The 14,039-nt window shown below is 43.8% G+C and overlaps 1 long non-coding RNA gene across 1 annotated transcript in view; it reads right to left on the bottom strand.

Moving 5' to 3' along the window:
* The window catches only part of LOC142938635 (uncharacterized), a 366,584-nt gene extending 365,252 nt beyond the window's left edge, over positions 1 to 1,332 (bottom strand). The window contains exon 1 of the long non-coding RNA XR_012949675.1: positions 1,038 to 1,332. This is a non-coding gene — a long non-coding RNA (uncharacterized LOC142938635). The remainder of the gene's footprint in view (positions 1 to 1,037) is intronic.
* Between the last annotated feature and the right edge of the window lie 12,707 nt (positions 1,333 to 14,039).

The raw sequence follows: 14,039 nt of genomic DNA, 5'->3' as shown, positions 1-14,039 counted from the left end.
AGAAACATAACTTGCAAAATTATACGAAGGGACAAATTATTAAGAATAATTAAAGAAGAGTAGCATACCCCTTGATTTTATGAATTGTGTACAGAGAGGTTGTCGTAATGGTACATTTTAAATTGTCAAAAGGGTCATCGGTGCCAATGGCATGCTGGCCTAATCAAACCCTGTTTTTCTGACAAGGACCTCTGGTGACCGTCCTCTGTCAAGAGCAAAGGCAGAGCGTGACGTTGTTATAGAGCGCATAGTCCGCAGAGTGGATGGGTTGACAAAGCGGCTGACATTGACGCGACAGAAAGCTATTTCTTTTGAGCTTCCTACCAAAAATCGAAGTGGTTTATTTTAACCATTACCACAATCATTCCCTAAACTCAAACAAGTAGTTCTTTTTTGACCGTGACAACAAAGGCACCCTAAACTTAAATGGGAAACAATTTCCCACTAACAGAGACAATAGTGTATCATTCAGACCAAATGCAACCTATTTTTACATTTAAAATAGTTTTTTGCCCCACAGTGTTACATGCCAGGGGAGAATATTTGTAACCATCTTTTCCCCCAAATACCCTTTGATTTTAATTAAATATGTTTTAGCTAACAGTATGGCAACATTTGGAACAACTAACTCCAGCTGACACGTGGGCCTATTATATTGTAATTAGTGCTGGGCAACGATTAAAATATTTAATCGCGATTAATCGCATGGATTTTTTGCGATTAATCGCATTGTTATGGCAAAGTTCAATAATGAATTCAAAAGTAGTGTATTGCGCACTTTTATTTTAAAAGTACTGCTATATGAACAAAAGGGCAATAACATTTGGTTCACGAGATGCAGGTAGCATGTTTTATACTTAATGTGAATATAATTCATACTTTGTTGGCATCTTATTCTGAAAACCGGATGTTCATCTGAAGAAACCGGATGTTGTCTCACGTTAATCTTTCCGCTAACTTTCAAAGTCCTTCGCTCGCTCCCGATCTGTGCCGTTTAAATACGTTTACTGTGAATTTCAGCATATAGGTGCACTAACATGTAAGTGTCTGCTGAGTTGACCACGGAGATCTGAGTGTCTGCTGACTTTACCGCAGCGATGTCCAGTATGTATATGTATTGTCTCTTGTCTTTCAATTAAAAAAATAAAATAAAAAATTATAATAAATTTTAAAAATGCGTTAACGCGCGATAAAATAATTGTCGGCGTTAATGAATGAATGTGTTAACGCGAAATTAACGCGTTAACTTGCCCAGCACTAATTGTAATTAATTCCCATGCCTGCTGATCATTGTATTTGAAGTGACCTGCTCATCTGCCGACAGCAAAGGCTCTCTCCCTAACACAGTCCTGCTAATAACAGTGCTAACAGCTAGAGGTTGCATTCAGTTACATTATGATGCTCAAACTCCAAAAATTAAAGATTGAGTTTTCAGCAGAGATTAATTCTGTTATCATGATGTGTTCAAATGTAATCTTGTAGAAATTTGTTTTTTAAGAGGCTTTAATAAATCCAGTTGTATGAATGAGATGGTTTCATAGCAAGAAATAAAATAGATATTAGAGAGGGAATTCTAATGTGTTTTTATGCAGTACCCACTATATACCCACCTATTCCAATGGTGCTAAACCTACACTAACCCTCTATTTCTATTGTGATGTTTTAAGAAGAGCTGTGCTAAAGCAACACACCTGTTCCAGTGTGTTATAGGCAGTATTGTACACTTGACACTGAAAAAAGGAACTTGTTCTTATTTAAATCTGCACACATTTTGATGCTAAGCTTCCCTTTCTTTTACCAACTATTTCTTCTATTCTTATCCAACTTTTGCTCAGAGGGGTCTTTCTCTCTTTCTGCCCTTTCCATTGTATGGTTGAGCCATTGTACAGCATGTTATTCTCCATGCAAAAATACTTTTTATGCAAACCCTCATCAGATACCACAATTGGTATTGGGAAGAAAAAATCTCTACAAAATATTTAGTTCAATCATTCAGTCAAATGTCTTATAATGTTATATTGCTAATGTAACCCTCCTTCTCCATTTGGTCAGTAGTGGACCCAATCGGCTTGAGCTCACAGCACATTTACTGGATGAAAGATACACAAACACATCGTCAGTTTGTAATAAATTGTCAATCTCCTCAAACCACAAAAAGGATTGAATTATAAGTCTAATATAAATTATGCAATAGCATCATAGAGTATGAGTTACATTTCTTTTATATATCGCACCCATACAATACCAAGCGAGCTCAACGATTTTTAGTGCCACAAAACTGAAGCAAAACTGAAATTCATCTATAAGATACATTTTCTACATACACGTGAATGAAAGTTACATACTGTAATATTGGAAATATAATAATCCTCACCAGCAGGCAGCTACAAGAAAAAGAATAACACTAAACAAGTGCCAACATCGAAGTTCAGCAAGATAGTCCTTACGTAAATATAAACAAGTAGATTGTAAAAAAATACACATTATAATCAGTAACTGGCACTGCCCTCTCCTGGTTCACCTCATATCTCTCAGACCGACATCAATTCATTGCAATAAACAACTGTAAATCCTCCACCTCCCCAGTCACCCACGGTGTCCCCCAAGGTTCCGTGCTTGGTCCCCTCCTCTTCATCATTTACATCCTTCCCCTTGGACAAATCATCCGTCATCATGGTCTCAACGTCCACTGCTATGCTGACGACACCCAACTCTACTTCTCCACCAAGACCATCACCTCCGTCACCCACTCCACTCTCACCACCTGTCTCACTGATATAAAATCATGGATGCAACAGAACTTTCTTAAACTCAACTGCAACAAATCTGAAATACTCATCATCGGCCCTAACTCCCTCACCCGCTCAGCCCAGCCCTTCTCCCTCAACATTGATGGCTCCATCGTCACCCCCTCCACCCAGGTCCGCAACCTCGGTATCATCCTCGACCCCACCCTCTCTTTTCTACCCCACGCCAACCACATCACCAAAACTGCCTTCTTTCACCTCAGGAACATTGCACGCCTCCGACCCTCCCTGTCCTCTGCCACCACCGAAATTCTCATCCATGCCCTAATAACCTCCAGACTTGACTACTGCAACAGCATCCTCTATGGTTCTCCCAACAAAATCCTCAATAAACTCCAATATGTTTAGAACTCTGCCGTTCGACTGCTCACTTCCACCAGCTGCTATGAACACATCACCCCGGTCCTTCACAACCTCCACTGGCTCCCGGTCAAATACAGAATAGACTTCAAAATACTACTCACCACCTACAAAGCCCTAAACAACCTGGCCCCTCCCTACCTTTCAGACCTCCTCCCCTTCCACGCCCCAACCCGTTGCCTCAGGTCCGCCGGTGCAAACACTCTGAAGACCATCAGGACCAAGCGCCGGACCTGGGGTGACAGGGCCTTCTCAGCTGCTGCCCTACCCTCTGGAACGCCCTCCCCATCCACATCCGCAAGGCTCCCTCCCTATCATCATTCAAACAAGCCCTCAAAACACACCTCTTTAAACTCGCCTTCACCTGCTAACCCCGGCACCCTACCCTCCATTACATGACCCATTCAGCACAGCTTCTACAGTTATTCTTTTTTTTTTTTTGTTTGTTTGTTCTGTTTGTCTCTGCCTTGTAAAGCGTCTTTGGGTATTTTGAAAAGCGCTATAGAAAATTGATTTATTATTATTATTATAAGTTTTCACAACCTCCACTTCACTATCATGATGTCGGTTATGACATGTGTGTGTGTCATTGTCCTGACAATTAGGGCATCAGGTCGGAAAATGCTTACGAGGTCATGTTAGATTTTTTTTGGCAGCAAAAGCACTTGGTTAGGGTGAGGAAATGATCGTGGTTTTGATTAAGATATGTATGTTTATGTGAAATAGGTGCGCTTGTTGTGTAACTACCGTTAGTAAATCATGGAAATTACATAACAAAACTAAGGTAAGATAAGTAAATAAAGACTTGATGTCACACAGGGAATGGGCAACAGTCTCTTGGGTGAAAGTCGGTGTTTGTTTGACCCATCCAAACTCTAACTCCCACCCAACCTCTGAGGACTTTCTCACTCTTTATACTGCGTCAGTTACTCTGACCTTCTAATAATGACGCGGATGGGTTCACATTGGAGCTTGTTGAAAGCCTGGTGTGATTCATAGGGATGCAAAAAGGGTGCCTTAGTGCGTAGGTATCACACAAGTTAGACGTGTGGACGGCTTGTCTCTTTGGTGCAATGTCAAAACAAACAGGTCTTTCCAGGTTGACTTTGCCTTGTACTGGCTATGAGTGTGCTTTGTATGTGTGTGCTTCGTCTGCATGTGTCCCGTCCTCTATCATTCTCATACTGCAAAGAGCTCTGTAGCTCCTTAGTCAGCATCTTAACTTAATTAACTGAGTGTGCATAGGGCTAGGGTGTATGTGTTTACATGTGCTAATGGATGGTCCATCTCTGTGAGTTTTTTTGCATAGGTGTATGTGGGTGTGCGCGCTCATGAGTGGCGTGTGTGTGAAGGAGAGTACAAGTGTTCATGTGTGCGAGCGCGTGACTGCTTACGAGAACAAATAGCCAAGGCCGACCCTCATTCATTTTCAGTAAAAAAGAAGTGTAAGAGGAGAAAGCAGGGGTCTATATAGTGGCTTGATCAGAGGCAGGTGAGTGAACAGGTGAGGGGAGTTGTGCTGATGATGAGGGAGTGGATGACAGGTAGAGTGAGGAGGGTGTGGAGCTACACACAGACACACACAGACACAGAACACAGAAGGCAAAGCCTAATCATGACAGTACCCCCCTCAAGGGACGGATTCCAGACGTCCAATGTGAAGCAAGACAAAAAAGGAAAGGGTCGGAGGGGGTCTGGAGGAGGGACGTCTGGATCCAACCAGGCGGAGGGGCTCCGGGGGACGGCTGGACTGCCGGAGTTGCTCCGGGCACAGGAGCTCGGGGGGACGGCCGGAGTTGCTCTGGCCTGGGGACACAGGGGCTCGGGGGGACTGAACTCTAGAGACTGGGGTCAGAGGGACGGACGTCCCGAGACTGGGGGTCAGGGGGACGGAAGTAAAAGACAGGGTTCACCAGTCAACCAGAGGGGACTGGGTAGCCGATGAATGAACTTCAATATGTCCTCTTGACCGGTGCTTCAGGCGCAACTCCACTGTTCAGGACAGGACCACAAAGTCTATGTCCTCAGATGGCAACATGTTGGACATTACTTTAGCCCCTCAGCTTGGAATCGTTCAGGAGCGTCTTGTGCAGTGGTGGCTGGTGGAACATTAAGTGAGAGAAAGACATTGCCTAGTGATGGAAATCAAAAGAACAATCTGTTGTAGTTAAAAATGATTTATGCTATCACCTGAACTAGTTAATATATAAATAATAAAACACTTGACCTCACCTACTTGAAGATTAAAGGATAATTTAACTTACTTGCTTTGCTTTTTTAGGAAGGTGAAGATAGGTGCAAGACAGGGCTACAGTTGTGATTAACAACTTCAGTAACAACCCTTCATCTTGACATACAAATCAAAGATAGGACCTTGACAGTTAGACATTTCTGTTACAGGCAGTCAAGCAGTGCAAGCAGCAAATCCCATTTCCCACTTCACCTTTATCATTGGTTTATTTAGTTAAATGTATGGTATTCATGGGGTAGTAGCCCATTAAAGGCTACACAATAGAGCCATAGTAATATGATGTGGTTTCATTTCAATGCAAATTATTTGTCATATCCCAACTTATTGTAACACACAAATATTTCATACAGTAAACTTTTGTATCTCCCTTTGCTGGAATTGAAACCAAGCCCAGCATGTCTGCGTCATCATGTATCAAAACGATTTAGTCAAACTTTGACCTGTGCTGCACTGACCTTTATGGGAACAGCCAATTGCTGTTGACCACAGCTTGAACTGAAAGATACCATCAAATGTTCAAATCAAATTCAAATAATAAGTTGAAACTATGGTACTATGAAGTAGACATAGGGGTCAGCTAAGTTATTATTTATTATGACCTATAATGTTTTGCACGGTCACTCTAAACTGTACTGCAGCCACCTACTCTGAACCAATCGTTTACATTGAAGAGAGTATTTTTAAGTTGTGAGAGATTTGATAAATTAGCCCCTGGTAGGGTCTCCCAAGGCAAACAGGTTTCAGGGGAGAGCCCAGACAAAGAGCGGTTCAAAACGACCCCTATGATAGTTAGCCCACGGACTATAGCCACCTCGCCCAGACCAAGGAAACCGGGGTACCCTCCCGGAGCCAGACCCAGGAGGGGAGCTCGTAGGCGAGCGTCTGGTGGCCGGGCCTTTGCCCATGGGGCCCGGTCGGGCTCAGCCCGAATAAACACCATGGAGCAGCCACCCTGTGGACCCACCACCCGCAGGGACAAGCATCGGGGTCGGGTGCTATGCAGACCGGGCGGCGGGTCGGGCGGGAGCATAGACTAGCTCTAGGGAACGTCACCTCGCTAGCGGGAAAAGAGCCGGAGCTGGTGCAGGAGGTGGAGCGATACCAGCTAGAAATAGTTGGACTCACCTCCACACACAGTGTTGGCTCTGGAACCAAGCTCCTGGAGAGGGGTTGGACTTTGTCCTTTTCCTGAGTTGCCCAGGGTGAGAGGCGCCGGGCGGGAGTGGGGATACTCACGAGCCCCCGGCTGAGCGCCGCTGTGTTGGAGTTCTCCCCGGAGAGCGAGAGGGTCGCCTCCATGTGCCTACGGGTTGCGGGGAGCAAGGCTCTGACTGTGGTTTGTGCTTATGCACCAAACAGCAGTTCGGAGTATCCGGCCTTCTTGGAGTCGGTGGGAGGGGTACCGACTCCATAGTTCTCCTGGGGGACTTCAACGCTCACGTGGGCAATGACGGAGAAACCTGGCGGGGGGTGATTGGGAGGAACGGCTTGCCCGATCTGAACCCGAATGGTGTTTCGTTATTGGACTTCTGTGCCGGACCCGTTACAACGGGCGATCCGGTCTCTGTACGACTGCAGTAGGAGCTGTGTCCGCATTCTCGGCAATAAGTCAGACACGTTCCCGGTGGGTGTTGGCCTCCGCCAGGGCTGCCCTTTGTCACCGGTCCTGTTCGTGATTTTCATGGACAGGATATCTAGGCGCAGCCTGGGGGTGGAGAACGTCAGTTTCGGGGGTCTCGGGATCGCCTCTCTGCTATTTGCAGATGATGTGGTCCTGTTAGCCTCCTCGGATCATGACCTCCAGCATTCACTGGGGCGGTTTGCAGCCGAGTGTGAAGCGGCGGGGATGAGAGTTAGCACCTCCAAATCTGAGGCCATGGTTCTCTGCTGGAAACTGGTGGATTGCTCCCTCCAGGTGGGGACGGAGTGCCTACCTCAAGCAAAGGAGTTTAAGTATCTCGGGGTCTTGTTCACGAGTGAGGGTAAGATGGAGCGGGAGATCGACAGGTGGATCGGTCTGGGTCGGCCTGCTGCCACCGCGACCCGACCCCGGATAAGCGGTGGAAAATGGATGGATGGATGGAGATTTGATAAATAGTCTTTATTATGATTTTGATTGGGAGGGAAAAAGAAGTTACAATACAATATACAACTAAACATCGAACAAAAAGTTTGGAAATTAGTGTTTGGTAGATTATTTCTCTGGTGTAACAATGCTTCTTGGCAATAAATGTTATACCGTTGTAAAGCCTGTTTATTTACCTTTCAAACGGTGCCCCATTTGTAAGGAACATGCATTTCTGGGATGAGCAGCACAGCTGAGTATGTGGGTTGCGCCCATGAAACATTTGCCAAATCTTCTCTGCCAATGCCAAACAGCTTATTCTGCTGTTGCTATCGACTCTTGTTTGGTGTTGTTTGGTGGATTGGATGATTGAAGTCTATCAGTAACAAGGAAGAAACAAGACATATTGGCAATTTTACAATGTATTAATTTAACAAACAGGAGCCTCAGTAGCGTGTGGAATAACCATACACAGCCACAACAGCCTGGCACCTCCTCCTCATGCTGGTCACCAGCCTACTCACACACTGCTGTGGGATGGCATTCCACTCCTCAAGCAGGATTTGTCGCAAGTCAGCCAACGTGGTTGTGTTGGTCACTCTAGCACGAACAGCACGCCCAAGCTGATCCCACAAGTGTTCACTTGGGTTGAGGTCAGGACTGCTGGCAGGCCATTCCATCCATTCCATCCCACATTCTGGAGGTAGTCTCTGATAAACCGCTCTGTGGGGGCGAGCGTTGTCATCTTGGAGGATGGAGTTCGGTGCCAGACTGTGGAGAAATGGGATTACCATTTGTTGCAGAATCTCATCTCGATATCTCTCTGCATTGAGATTGCCTCCAATGAAGACAAGCCTCGTTTTTCCAGTGATGGAGATGCCGCCCCACACCATCACACTGCCTCCACCAAAAGGTGTTGCTCTATCGGTGCAGCAATCAGCATAGCGTTCTCAGCTGTGCTGCTCATCCCAGAATGCATGTTCCTTACAAATGGGGCACCGTTTGAAAGGTAAATAAACAGGCTTTCCAACGGTATAAGATGTATTGCCAAGAAGCATTGTTATAACAGATAAATAATCTACCAAACACTAATTTCCGAACTTTTTGTTCGATGTTTATGTACACCCACAGTGACCTCCTTCAAGCATTGAATCCACCCAGAGCAGGCATCCATTTTCCCCACAGGTGTCAGTATCGATATGTAGTAATATTTGAAATATGAATCATAAAAATATTAATTAGGTTAATCAAGTTTTTAAGTGTCAGCCATCTGTGGAGGTCCTATATATACAGTATATATATATATATACTGTACATGGTTAATAGTAATGTAATCATGAGGAACAATCACTTATTTTGATTTTAGGAGTAACATCAAAATCACGTCATTCATTCAGTATACGTCAATATAGAATCATTTATGCATGCTAACAGTATTTCTCCCCTCGTGGCTCCCAAGGTCACATGTTGAAATAGTCGAATGTGTCACTTTGTGTTTTTCCGGCGGAGACTACTGGTGCTGCTGCTGTCCATGGCACTGAAAGCAAAGGGGTCCGCTTCTCCTTCCCTCAATACTGATTCTCTGCTGAGCCTTTTTGTCTCGTTCAGCACCGCAAACAGCGCCAACACAGCATGTCTGCTGCGTCTTTCTGGCAGAATATACATTTTTGATAAATACAGTGCCTTGCATAAGTATTCACCCCCCTTGGATGTTTCATCCTTTTGTTGCTTTTATACATGAAGTCATGGTTAATATAATTTGGCTTTTTTGACAAGAATTTGCAAAAAAAACCTTTAATATCAAAGTGAAAACAGATTTTTACAAAATAATGTCAATTAATTAAAATATATACGGTAAAGTAAATGATTGCATAAGTATTCACCCCCTTCAGGTCAGTATTTAGTAAATGCACCTTTGGCTGCAATCACAGCACTGAGTGTGTGTGGATGTGTCTCACTCAGGCTGGCACATCTGGACACTAAGATGTTTCTCTATTCTTCTTCAAAACAGCTCAAGCTCTGTCAGGTTGCTCAGGGATCGGGCGTGAACTGCTCTTTTCAAGTCCAGCCACAAATTCTGGATTGGATTGAGGTCTGGGCTTTGACTTGGCCACTCCAGAACATTCACCTTGTGGTCTTTGAACCATTCTGTGGAGCTTTTGCTGTATGCTTGGGGTCGTTGTCTTGCTGGAGAATGAATCTTCTCCCAAGTCGTAGTTCTCTTGCAGACTGAGTCAGATCATCCTCCAGGATTTGGGGATATTTTTCTGCATTCATGTTCCCCTCTACCTTTACAAGCCTTCCAGGGCCTGCTGCTGAGAAGCATCCCCAGAGCATGATGCTGCCACCACCATGCTTCACGGTGGAGATGGTGTGTTTGTGGTGATGTGCAGTGTTTGGTGTTCACCAAACATAGCGTCTAGTCTGATGGCCAAAAAGCTCAATTTTTGTCTCATCAGACCAAAGAACCTTCTTCCAATTGACCTTGGAGTCTCCCACATGCCTTTGGGTGAATTCTTTCTACAGTGGCTTTCTCTTTGCCACTCTCCCATACAGCTTCGACTGGTGAAGAACCCGGGCAACAGTTGCTGTTGCCAGTCTCTCCCATCTGAGTCACTGAAGCTTTGAACTCCTTCAGAGTGGTCGTAGGTGTCTTGGTGGCCTCCCTCATCAGTCCTCTTCTTGCCCGGTCACTCAGTTTGTGAGGACGGCCAGCTCTAGGAGATTTAAACAAGTGCCATACTCCTTCCATTTCTTAATGATGGACTGAACTGAACTCTGTGGGATGTCCAGTGAGTTGGAAATCTTTTTGTAGCCATCTCCTGACTTGTACTTTTCAATGATCTTTTCTCTGAGTTGCTTGTCTTCATGTTGCAATTGTAGCAGGAACACTGATGAACCAGAGACTGGACCTCCCAGACACAGGTGTTTTTATACTACAATCACTTGACACACATCAACTGCACTCAGGTGATCTCCATTTCACTACTTGTGACACTGCTGGCATCAACTAGCTGGACCTCTGTTGAATTAGGTCAGTCACTTTAAAGGGGCTGAATATTTATGCAAACACTTATTTTACACTATATATTTTTTAGTTTGTAAAAATCTGTTTTCACTTTGACATGAAAGAAGCTTTTTTTGCAAATTCTTGACAAAAAAGCCAAATTATACTGACCATGATTTCATGTATAAAAGCAACAAAGGGGGAAAACATCCAAGGGGGGTGAATACTTATGCAAGGCACTGTATGTATGAAAACCTAAGTAGTCAATGTAGTAGTGAGCCCTGAGTAGTATACACCGATATACACTATCATTATTATTATCATTATCATTATTAGTCACATTTATATTACTATTACCGATACCATTATTGCTTTTATTATAATTATTATTCTATTATATCCACTACTTCTGTTATTATTAATAGTCATAATTTTTCCATCATGCATTGAATGTGTTGTAACTCTGTTATGCTGTTCATTCTGTACACATGACATCTATCACACTTCTGTCCATCCTGATAGAGGATCCTCCTCTGTTGCTCTCACTAAGGTCTCTTCCTTCTTTTCTCCTGTTCAGATGTGAGGGTCCTGGGACAGAGGATGTCGTATGTGTACAGATTGTAAAGCCCTCTGAGGCAAATTTATGATTTGGGATTTTGGGCTTTACAGAACAAATTGAATTGGATTGAATTGAATTGAATACAGCCTAAAAGCTGAAAACCAGGGTGAAAAAGTCCAATCATCCCGAAACAATAAATGTGAGGGGGGGGGGGGGGGGGGGGGGGATGACAAAAATAGGACTTTGAGAAGTGAGGGGGACATGTGTCCTAAGTGGAAATGATCACAGAGTTAAATCGACACCTCTCTAAAACAGGTTCAACAAAAATACTGAACATTATAACATTATAAGGACTGCATTTGTTTTAGGTGTACCTAATAAACTGGCAACTGACTGTAAATGCCTTTTCTGTCCAAGATAGACATTTATTTAATGACCATGAGTAAAGTTATTAAAGGGTTTTAATGTAAATGTAAATGTATCTATCGATCTGACTTTGTGTCGATATATAAAAGATTGTGAAATCCTACAAGACCATAGAGGCCCTAATAAAACGTGTGTTTCAGTGACGTTGTAGTGGACCCGATATAGCAGAGCACAGTGCTGCAGACTGTTCTCAACAGACCAACACAGCACATTAGCTCTGCACTAGTGTGTGCGCGTGTGTGTGTGTGTGTGTGTGTGTGTGTATGTGAGAGAGAGAGAGAGAGCGAGAGAGAGAGAGAAAGCAGTGGAGATGATAAGGGGAGGTGGAGATAGAAATGGAGAGAATACACTGTGTGCGAGAAAAAGAGAAAGAGAGAGAGAGAAAATTGGGAGAGCACTAATGATCTGACGGTCTGCAGTCTTTTCCCCCCATTTTGTGGAGCTCAGCAAATACTCGTTCTGCTTCTGGCCTCTCTCGCTCCCCCTCTCTCGCTGGTGGTGGAGGGACTATCTTGGAAAGGAAAAGAGAGAGAGAGAGAGAGAGAGAGAGAGAGAGAGAGGGAGAGAGATAGAGGGAGAGGGGGAATGGGCGGTGGGCGTGAAACACTCTATCATACCCCTCCTGCTTCGCTCTAATTGAGCCAAGTGTTTTAGTAGATTGAAAGACAGTGTGGAGGAAGGGAGTGATGCAGCAGAGAGAGGGAGGGAGGAAGGGGGAGGGAGAGGACACATGAGAGCTTTGGTAAAGGAGACTCATTTCCATGCAGGACACTGAACCGGATCATGAATAGAGTGTTGAGGTACGGGCACTCCTTTTTGAGATCTTTTATTTTAACATGGACGTTTATCTGACTGCATACAGAATGTTTTTATCACCAAACATAAAAAAAAAAAATGCTGACACATAATCATGTCCATAATTTAAGACACGGGAAGAAACAGTTTTACAGAATGAGCAACTTTAAGTGCATTTTAATGTTAATACGTCTTCACATATATGGTCAAATGTATCCATACGTTTCCTGTACCGGCTCATATGGCCTGTGTGGGGCTTCACCAGCTATTCATAAATCCACCACTGAGTTTAAACATAAAGGTTGCACCAGTCAAGCTTCAGAAACGTCTCAGCTAGTACAGACTTTAGTGATGTGTACATCTGTTGCTAGGAAGCATCTATGGCACTGGCCAATCAACTATGTGACCTAAACAGGAAGTCACACTGGCATGACAAGCTAAAGATAACTTCAGAATACAGTTCAGAATGAGTGGGAAATATCTGATTTCGCTAACCTAATGTTTCGTAATTTGAGGTCTGTTGTCTTATTTTTCTGAAATGTCATTTTCAAGATTTTCATCATGATCACAGAACATTTATGAAGTTTCAGGTCATGTATGCTGACCGTATTCCGTATTGTGTCTTTTAATCTCCTTATTAAACGGGTCATGTATTAGCAGGCTAACGTTAGCTTTCTCACTTGGTTCAGGTGCTTCACAACAGTAACACCCAGCAGTTAGTGGGTGCAGATGTTTAGTAGCAGCTAATCTCTATGTAAGAACTAGTTGTATAAAGCCTTTCGTGTCTCGAGAGGGAGCTGTGTGGGGTCTGAGAAATGTCCTTAAGTGATGTCACTTGAGTCAGTGTCTGTTGAGAAAGAAGACTTCAAGTTTGAAAACGGAAAAAGTCTGGAAGTAAGGAGTTCATTGGATAGATTGGCCACAACTGACATAACACGAATGAGTCTGTAGGTGAAGCTACTGACAATGTTATTGTTTTTGATAATTTTTAAGTCTTTACTTATCATGAACAATGATGCTGTTAGGTAATGTTTGATGTAAAATCAGTGATCATGTTTAAAGTTTAAAAAAGTTCACGGTTCAAGTAACAAAAAATGAAGAAATGAACTTGTGTTTTTGTGTCTACTGACACATTTTCATCAGGAGGCTTCCCTTCCACAAGCGATGTACACCCACACCGACCGGATTGGGAAGAGGAGATGGTGCCAAAGTCAAACTCTGGCTGATCATTTCTGGGCAAAAATCCATCAAATATTAAGTGGCAGACGGACACCACTAAAATTCTGTGTGGACAGAAAGTGATAGAAATGGATCCTGGACTGCTTGCTCTCTTTGGCTTGTTGGGCACTGTGCATCCAGGGTCAGATTGACGGGTCAGAACTGTGGAAGACACGATCCGAACCCAGCGGCAACCTCCGGTGCTGCATAAGGAAGCAAACGCAGAGGAGACAGCTTAGCCATCTCACCTAGTTAGGTTTAGGAGCACTGTTGACGCTAACTTGACTAACAACTCACGTCATCACAATGTGACCAACGACTTACAAGACTAGCGTGTGAAAAACAAGTCACGTGAATAACGACTATAGACTGTATATAAGAATTGGATGTAGTCATTGTGACGTCATCATTGGTTTGTGGACTGACGTTTTGTAGCCTCTAGTTCGGCGATTTTGCCGGCACCATCTTGGATTATGGCTGTCTCCGTGTTGTTTTATTGGAACCCATAAACAGAAGATACCATATTTGGAATGCGAGGAGTGACGTAGAAA

The sequence above is a fragment of the Anarhichas minor genome, unplaced genomic scaffold, assembly GCF_050575085.1.
Source record: "Anarhichas minor isolate MPS153535 unplaced genomic scaffold, ASM5057508v1 ptg000007l, whole genome shotgun sequence".
Classification (NCBI taxonomy): domain Eukaryota; kingdom Metazoa; phylum Chordata; class Actinopteri; order Perciformes; family Anarhichadidae; genus Anarhichas; species Anarhichas minor.
Note: the sequence above shows the minus strand (reverse complement) of the source record. Positions and strands in the feature narration are given on the sequence as shown.